The following is a 10,035-nucleotide window of genomic DNA, read 5'->3' as shown; positions in this document are numbered from 1 at the left end:
ACTCATGGTGCCACACTCTAAATTGGCTAATTACCTTAAAACACCTGCAGAGGTTTCCTGAGCCTTTAAACGGGCTCTGATTCTGGGTCAGTAGCTGACTCCATCATAGGGGAGACTGCTGGCTTGACAGATGTCCAGAAGAAAGTCGTTGACTTCCCTTCTCAAGGAGAGTAAACCACAGAAGGTAATTCCTGAGGTAGTTGGTTGTTCAGAGTTCTGTGTCCAAGTATATATTAACAGAAAATTGAGTGGAAGGAAGAATTGTGGTAGGAAAAGGTGCATCCAGCAACTGGGAGAACAGCCTTGAAAGGATCATCAAGTGAAATCCATTAAAGAATTTGGCGGAGCTTCACAAGGAGTGGACTGAGGCTGGAGTCATTGCCTCAAGAGCTACTACCCACAGACAAATCCTAAACATAGATGACAAGCATCTTACCTGGGCTAAAGAGAAAGGGGCTGTTAAATGTAAATTCTTCATTTTGTTTGTTAAATCAAGGTCCAGGAGTCTGGAGGAAGAGAGAAGCACAGAATCCCTGTTGCTTAAAATCCAGAATGAAATTTTCATTCAGTGATGGTTTGGGCTGTCATCCGCTGGTGTGGGTCCATTGGGTTTTCTGAAGTCCACAGTCAATGCAACCATCTACTAGAAAATTCAAGAGCACTTGATGCTTCCTTCTGCTGACAAGCTGTATGTATAAACAGGACCTGGCACCTGCCCACACTGCCAAGGTACCAAAAACTGTTTCAATGACCATGGTGTTCCTGTTCTTGTTTGGCCAGCAAACTCCCCTGACCTGAACCATGTGGGGAATCTATGGGCTGTTAAGAGGAAGATCAGACACCAGACCCAGCAAGGCTAATGACCTGAAGACGGCTATCAAAGCGATCTGAATTTCCGTCACACCTACACAGCACCACAGGCTGATCACCTCTATGCCGCGGCACACTGGTGCAGTAATTCATGCAAGAAGGGGCCCAACAAAGTACGGAGTGCATAGAAATGAACAGATTTTTCAGAACCCTGACATTTATGGTTAAAACATCCTTTTTTCGTGATTGGTCCAACGTGGTATTCTAATTTTTGAGACGCTGAGTTTTAGGTTTTCTTTACCTGTAAGCCATAATAATTACATGAAATAAAAGCTTGAAATCTATAAAATTACCCTTTGTCTTTCCGAAATGACTGGCAAAAAAAAATTGCATCTTTACACGATGAAAAAGTATTGGGTACGGTAAGTTTATCTATATAGCACTTTTCACTAACAAGAATATTCAAAGTTCTGTACCTGTATTTAACAACCATAAAACAGTAACTGCATTTAGCTACATTTGGATTTTTCTTTAAATGTTTCAATTACATTATTTTATTTTTTTTTGTATTTGACACATGTTACCAAAAAAGTCAGTACACCAGCACTTTGACCAGGATTTTACAGGATTGTGTACCATAGACTTATTTTTTTTTTTTTTTTGGGGGGGGTGTTAATATTTTTGCTTGTTACAAAAGTGCGTTTATCCTTTCTCAGCAAATAGTGCTGCCATTTGTTTTCATGTTCTTGTAGATACTTTTGAACTTTTTGAGCTTTTAAAATAAAAATAAAAATAAAAAATGTATCCTGTTTCTTATTTCTGCTGTTTTTATGTAATGGAAATGAATTATGGGTAAAGCTAACCATTCCTGTACATTTACTCATTTATCTGTAATGGAACTCTTCTGTTACTCCTTTGTTTTATGCTTATAATTCAATTTCAATAACATTTTATATAACGCCAATTCACAACACGTCATCTCAAGGCACTTTACCAGAGGAAGACTGCTGGCTTGACAGATGTCCAGAAGACAGTCGCTGAGGAGGGTAAACCACAGAATGTAATTACTGAAGAAGCTGGTTGTTCAGTGCTCTGCGTCCAAGTGTACACAACAGAAAATTGAGTGGTAGGAAAAGATGCACTAGCAACAGGGAGAACAGCCTTGAGAGGATTGCCAAGTGAAATCCATTCAAGAATTTGAAACGCTGACTATAGCAGACAAGATGAAAAGTTAGACGATTCAACGTTTTGGAGAAACTTCAAAAACCGTGTGGCCACATTTGCTGATCGACTGCAAAGACTTTTGAGTAATTCTGGCAACAAGGACACAGACTCTAGCTGCCTGCTGCAAAACGTCATAAACCAGTGTAAAGTGTGCCAGAAATATTGTAGGACCAAACCTAAGCCTGCTGTTGGCTTACCGCTAGCAACTACGTACAATGACACAGTTGCTGTAGATCTGCATGAGCATTAGTTTGGGATGTGGTACCTCCACATTATGACCAATTTACCTCTTTTAGCGTTGGTAGTGTCTTGACCTCCAAGAGGTCTTTCTTCTGAGATAAGTCAAACATTTTATGCATAATTGGATCAGTGTGCATGGCCCACCACAAATGTTACTCACTGACAATGGTGGTGAGATTAATAATGAAGAAGTGAGAGACGTGACTCAGAACTTTAATGCTGAACTTAAGACGACACCTGTTCACAGCCCTTGGAGCAATGGACTGTCACAGCGCCCATTATCAAACTCTGACTGAGAGCCTAATGAAAGTGAAAACCAGTGCAGGATGTGATTGGAGTACCGCCATGGACTGGACCCTAATGGCAAAGAACTGTATGCAAAGGGACCATGGATACAGCCCACACCAGCTGGTGTTCGGGCAGAATCCCAACCCGCCCTCTGTGTTAACAGCTAAAACCCTGGCTCTAGAGGGAACCACTAAGAGTGATTGGGTCGCTAAGCACATTTCAGCTCAAGACGGGGCGGTTGTTTTTGTTAGACACACAGGCCCTTGTGTTGGGGTGCACCAACTCAGATTAATAAAAGTTACTCGTGAGCATGAGGATCCTCAGATTATCTGCTATGAGAGCAACTGAGGACAACATACGGTGGTCATCAATGAAGAGGAGATAAAAGAGACTAATCTTGAAAATGGAGGGGCAGAGAGAAGGCATACAGGCAACACCAACATGAAGCCAGGTCAAATTGTGACATTCAGAAATGCAGAGGGTGTTTCACAAACAGAAGTGTTGGCACACGTTGACGAAGTAACTAGAAAAGACAAGAATTTGTGTAACTTGGAACTGCTTGAGCCTGCAGATGTGGCTGGTGACAGTGAATCAGCTGACATGTCACGGTTGGAGGAGCTTCGTGTCTAGGCAAATGTTCCCGACACGGATACACGAGGATGTTTTTTTTTTCCCCAAACAAGGACACATCATTTGATGAAGCAAAATAAAATTTAATCAAAATGCTGGAAGCAGAACCAAGTGTTTGAAGAAATTGAGGCCGAAGGAGAAAAGTGTGTCTCCACTCGTTGGGTGTGAACCCTGAAAGAAGCTGAAAATGGATTAGTAACGAAAACAAGGCTTGTCGCACAATGATTTGAGGAGCTACACGTTTCTGGGCTACGAAAAGACTCACCTACCTGCGCTACAGAGTCACTGAGACCACTGGTGGCAGTGAGATGTCAAAAACAATGGCAACTTCACTTAAATGACATTGAATTATAACCTTGCCTGCAGGTTGAATTCTCGCAGTATTTGTGCATTCACAAACACATAAGAGATGAAAATCCATCTTGTCCCACTCCAGCCTCGACTGTTCGAGAACCTACCCAGCACGTGTTGGCCATTCACGTTGCGTTATGGTTAAAGGCGGGATGTACAGCTGTGATGAAGGCAAGAACCCAAGACTGCCACGAGTGTCACTATCCAAACATTTCTACTGGCTTGGTGAGGGCAAGAATGTAACTGCTGTGCTTGCGCGTCATGTTGACGATTGTATATAAGGGGTGGATCACATGTTTTCACAGTCAGTCATACTGTGAGAGTTTAATGTCTCTCATAAAGCTCACAATACCTTTTCCTTTGTGGGTGTGGACCTTGTTGCTTTGGGCACAAAGATACATATACACCCAGAGCCATACGTTCATCATTGAACTGAACTGATCAATACATTTATACACGAGTTGTTTTCATACTCTTATAACGTTAAATCTGTTGTAACAATATTGACAGAAATCTGTGCGGTTAATCTATGATGTGTTTCACTTTGTGACTTCAGAATTTCTTTCCTTTTTCCAATTAGATTGTTAAAGATTGTTTACTAATTTCCGACTAAACATTAGGCTGACACTCCTTTTATTTATATATACCCACTGATATAAATGAATGACTACATTTCAGATGAATACAGTGTTTGTGAACAATAAACTATAAATATCTTATTTAGTCCTCCCACATACTCCCTGAAGCAGACTAGTGAAAAAAAATAAAATAAAAATAAAATCAAATAAAACAAAACACAATTCTGATCTGAAAACTAGAATGTGAGGCAAGATTCACTCTCATGCCTTTTGCTGTAAGAGATGTCCAAAACCCATTGTTGGAGGTGTCAGGATGGAATCCTTCCATTCACACATGAGGTTCCTCAAAAAGCCTCATTTGATTTGGAGTACTTGAGTCTCACTTAGGGTGGAACCTATAAACCAGTTTGATTAATTTCAGATGGTTAAAACTGATGACAATTCTAGATACCCAAGAGAAATTGATGTAGGATAAACAGAGACACCAAAAACTGTTCATCTTGGAATTTTGGTCTCCTTGTGGCCGGATCTGAATCAGGCAAAGGTGGGATTCAATTCAGACAACAGATGTTATCTATTAAAATAATTAAAAAAAAGCTTTAATGTAAATTTAATGATCCGGAAAGACTCCAAAGTGACGAAATATGATAATTAAAAAAATTTGATTCAGATTTTACTAAACTTGCAAAACTGTAATACATATTGTGGCCACTAGATGGTAGCAGATGACGGTTAATTGTTTCATGTTTGGCTTCAGACTGAGAATTTCTCCATTTAGGATCATCTGGGTCTGTTCCAGCAGCAGCTGTGTATTAAAGAGACGGATCCTGCCAAAACAGTGGATGAAGCTGTGCTCTTTATACTATGGTTGCCTGTGTGCTTGGCTTTGCTTACAAAGTATAGAAGGTAAAATATGTGTTTTTAATCAGTCATCTCCCGTGTTTACAGTCGAAAATGAACCCTAACTGGAAATCTGCCTCCAGGGGGCGCTGCATTCCCCGGGCAGGTGGATTCACAGCATGAGGTGTAAAACTAACAATACTGCACGGTTTGTTTACATCTCTCTTCTTTCTCCCTGATGAAATCACACAGGTTGTAGAAGGCGAACAGCTGAAGCTGAGTCTTTGGTTTAGAATCTACACCTGCGGGGTCCAGAGCCCCTCAGTCTGAGGCCCCAGGAGGCTTCATCACATCTTCCACTTCAGCTTTCATTGAGGGTCCAGTGTGACCCCAGAATTCATGCTCTGAGAAGAAACAACATCCACACAGAAAATTACAGGTACATGTTAATGAATTAGAATTAGAATATCATGGAAAAGTCTATATCATTACATAGAGAATAATATATTGATTATTGTGTCCCCCAGCTAATGACAACAAACAATATGTTTTGCTGTGATTTTTTATATTTTTTTTTACATCAAACCAAAAAAAAGATTTCTGAAACAAAAATGTTGAGATTAGAAAAAGAATATCTATGAACTTCACAACATTTAGACTCCGTTCTTGATTTAGGCTCTTTTCAGTATGAATTACTGCATCAATGCAGCATAGCATGGGGACGGTCAGCCTGTGGCTCTGCTAGGTGTTAGTGAAGCTCAGCTTGCTTTCATAGTGGCTTTGAGCTCTGGTATCTTTCATCTTCCTCTAGACAACCCTCTACGTTTCAGGTCAGTTTGCTGGTCGATCTAAGAAGTGATAGCATGGTGATTATTGGTACTTTTGAACAGTGTCTGCGGGAGCCAAGACCCCCTGGAAGATTAAATCAGTCTCTTCGTGAAGCTTGTCAGTAAATGGAAGCAGGAAGTGCTATAACATAAGGATTGCATCAGTTTTAGCCCATGCTGCGGATACTTCTGTGTGGGGGGGCTTTTGAAGCACTGACTTCAGCAGCCATCCAGTCTTGGGCTTTGCTTTAAAACCCTTTCAAGGCTACGGTTATCTCTGCTGCTTGTGGACCTTTTTTCTACCACACTTCTTCCTTCCACCAAACTTCCCATATGTTTAGAGACAGCAGTCTGTGCAGCCGCCTACTTTTTAATGACCCATTGTTGCTTAGCCTCTTCATGGAGAGTGTCGATGACTATTTAATGGACACAGCGAGCATACATCATTTTAACAATGTTTATGTTTTTAAAAACTTTTATTAAAAACAAGAAGCTAAATTTGGGGGTTTTCATTTGCTTTAAGTCATAACTATCCAAATTAACAGATATAAACACTTTGAATATATATCTCTGGGCGTAATGAATCTATATGATATGTCAAGTCACTTTTTAAATTGGATTTCTGAAATAAAATAACTTTTGGGTGATATTCAGATTTATGGAGATGCACCTGTGTGTAAAAATGCAACTTTGAACCACTTGGCCTGAGAAGTCCATTTAAAACAAGGTGAAGTCAGCAGGAAGTTAATATAATGTCCGCTGAAGTGTTTGTGTTTTCATGGCTATGGGTCAAAGCCTCTGCTGTCATGTCACAGCTTTCCCATGACACCTCACAGCCACCTGGAAACACCTGAAGAGCAGAGAAAGAGCTGCAGAGGGGAGGATGGACGAGTCGCTAGGATGAGACAAAGAAACTGAAATCCTCACAACTCTCTTTTTAGTTAATCTATGTTAATACAATGAGATCTTTTGATTCAAATGCTTTATTTCCATCAGAATAAGAACCATATCTTCTAATATGTCAATTGTTACAATAAATACAAATTGTATTTTGTATGTTAGTTTTTAAAAGCACATTTAAACTTAGAATTATCTGTGCTTAAACACATGAATGTGAAACATAAACCCCCACTCTTACACATTATTCTCTCTGAGATCTTCCCAGTAAGTATTTATTAGATTTATTAGCTCCTTACAAACGGAACCAGATTTATGTTCAGTGTTACTGGTTCTGTCATTCAGCAGCATAAACTGCTGGACCTATAAGGCCTTGGAACTGGGGTTTAAATGGACTTACACAACAAAGGGTAAAACCTTCTTCGGTCTGCGACCAAACATTTCAGTTCAGAAGTGTCCATCTGCTCATGGTGGCCATCATTCTCAGGCTAACTCTGAGCTTTTAATGATTTATTCTAACCCTTCTTTTTTCCAGTGCGTAGTGACAATACAGTTTGAATGTTTTTGCAAAGCAAGAATTAAGTGCAAAAGTTTGAATTTATCATAGAATTTCTCTGGATAAAATCACTACTACAGACTCAAATGTATGCATAAACTCCATGTAACATTTACAATTAATTCGATTGATTTCAGATACAATTTTCCTCTTTCCAGTATAGTCGACTATTGTTCACAAGGGGCTAAGGTTGGAGCTTTGAGAAGGCCACTCTAGAAACCCACTGCTAGCCCCGTTTTATCCTTAGTTGAGTAAATTTGGATTTGTGCTCAGGATCATGTTCCTGCAGGAGGATCCAGTTGTGTCCAAGTTCCAAGCATCTAGCTGTTGAGTTGAGGTGAAGCTGAATAATTAAAAAGGTCAATGTGACATTTACATTGTACAGTACACCAGTGCCACCGGCAGCAAAACACCACCAGAGCATGATGCTACCACCACCATGGTAGGAGCATTTTTGTAGCTCAGGAGTTGCCTGGCCTGGTTACAAAACTGTCTGCATAAGCGGTTTTTAGCCGTTCATGTTGGCTATTGCAAAATGTCAGTCCTGTAAAAGAGTTTCTTTTTTGGTCAGCAGCCTCTCGGTCCGTGCTGAGGTGATGGAGTTGCAGCTATGTCCGGTCCGAGGCACGCCGAGCCTTGGCGGTTGTTCCAACCAATACCAACTAGTTTTGGTTCATCAGAGGGGGACAGTTTGGGTCTTCTTCCCAAACATTTGAATTTTTTTCTTCTTTCTTGAATACAATCAACTTATGTGCATTGAAACAAAATCACCAGACTGGTTTACCGTATAGCCTGTCCTCTCAACATACACATACAAAAGTCCAAAGTCGATATGAGATTCATGGCCTTGAAACTTCTGACCAGAACTGTAGAAAGTTCTGGTGTGTTGGATCAGCGCGCACCATCAGAGCTGCGGTCTGACGTTTATCGGCTGGACTACAGTATCATCACAGCAGCGGGTTTGCCCTCAGCACTTGTGCTCCATTTTACATCTTTATATTTTTGAGTGCCCTTTTCACGGGGAGGGATTAAAATGTGGAAGAAAGAATTTTGCAGCTATTTCCTGTTAATATCTTTCTTGTTGTTGGGCACTAATGAGGAGGAGTTGCCCCTTCACTTTCAAGAGGGCTTAGCAGCAGTTAGCAACAGCTCCAGGCTGCGGGACATAATCGCACTTTAACTCAGCCTCACAATGACTCACACCGCTTAATTCTCCTTTTCAGTGCCGCCGGAGGAACGCCAGAGGCAAAATTAATAGATGCTAATGGCTGCCTTCCATCAAAGCAGAGCAGGATCCAAATATGCCAGTAAGGCCTATTAATTAACATGTGGAGCGGGCGGGGGAGTCGGAGGGGGAAGCAGGATGGGGAGGCAAAAGGGGCACTGTGGTTCACATGGGCCTCTGCAGAGCAGCCCATTCAGTCTGGAGGCAGGGGGCCTTTGAGGGGCTTCCCGGGCCACAATTAGTGGCTCCTGAATGGGCTGGCATTTGTCCTGCAGGTCCCAAAGCTGCAGAGTAAGAGACAGGTCCGGGCCAAGTCCAGGCCTGGACCGGCCTGCATGTGCTGACGCAAACATCTGGGTCTGGGCTGCACGGGCGGAACCAGGCATCAGTAATGTTGAACTTTAGGTACATTTAAAAACGTACGCGTGATTCTTCGGACGAACCGAATCCGGTGTTCACATTCAGGCTTGGTCGGACCCGGTAAAGAGCTTCATGTCTGTTCCAACGAAGAGTCAACTCTGGAAATATCCGCTTTCTGTTGAAACATGCAGAAAAAATAAAACTTGAGATCCACGAACAGTTAAATCCCTCTGCAGAGTGGCCACCCTGGAGTCTGGACACCAGCATATCCAAAACTAAGTTTGATCAGACGGATCTGTTTTTAAGACAGGTTATTTGACTCATCAGGGTTTATTCCTGAGGACTGCATTCCTCTCATACACCCAGAAAACACGTATTAATCCTGAAATTCCTCTAATTAGAAAGCAGCCCTCAAAAATACACTTTTTTCCCTGTAAATCAGGCTTTTCAGATATCTACAAGAGGATTATTTTCACTAATACCTACATTCTCAGTATTCAACATTTACCAGTAAAGGAGCATTAATGTTTTAATAGAAACACCAGCAGCTTCGACTGCTCCTGAAGATCTTCCCTTTGGTTTAGATTTGACATGAAGCTCTTCCTTCTCACCTTGGGAACACATAAGGGAACTTTTCATAACTTCTGAGGATACATTTAAAGCCTGTGCTGATAAAGTTGACTAGCTGCTCTGACAACCTTGGACATTGTTCTGCTGGATGCTCTGAGCCCATAAATCCAAGCTTAAGACCCAATATTTGTTTTCATGCTGGTTTTATGTTGAATTAGTACATTTCAGGACACTTCTGCTACTAATTAATTATCTAATACTTTCAATTTCATATTTGGATATATTATTATTACTTGATTTGTTCTTACCTGGCGCTTTTATACACAATCCTCAATCTTGACTGACAGACCCAGGTTCTGGGGAACGACCTATTCTGCTGGGTCATGTAAATTCAAACCAGCTGATGACTTAATTTATGTTTTTATGGTGGTTTTATGTTGGATCTGGTCCAACATTCTTCCTCTGCTTTTTTGTTTTATCTTGTTCTGATTCATTTTATTTTACTGTATGAATTTATTGGATTTAATTATACAATTAATAATATCCATTTTTAATTGTATTCAACATTTTCTCTTATTTTAATGTCTTTTGTTTTACTTTTTTATTATTTACTTTTATTTATTTTTTGACTGAAGGTTT

The sequence above is a fragment of the Fundulus heteroclitus genome, chromosome 23 (assembly GCF_011125445.2).
Source record: "Fundulus heteroclitus isolate FHET01 chromosome 23, MU-UCD_Fhet_4.1, whole genome shotgun sequence".
In the NCBI taxonomy this organism is placed as follows: domain Eukaryota; kingdom Metazoa; phylum Chordata; class Actinopteri; order Cyprinodontiformes; family Fundulidae; genus Fundulus; species Fundulus heteroclitus.
The sequence above is the reverse complement of the archived record's forward strand: the minus strand, read 5'-3'. Positions refer to the sequence as shown.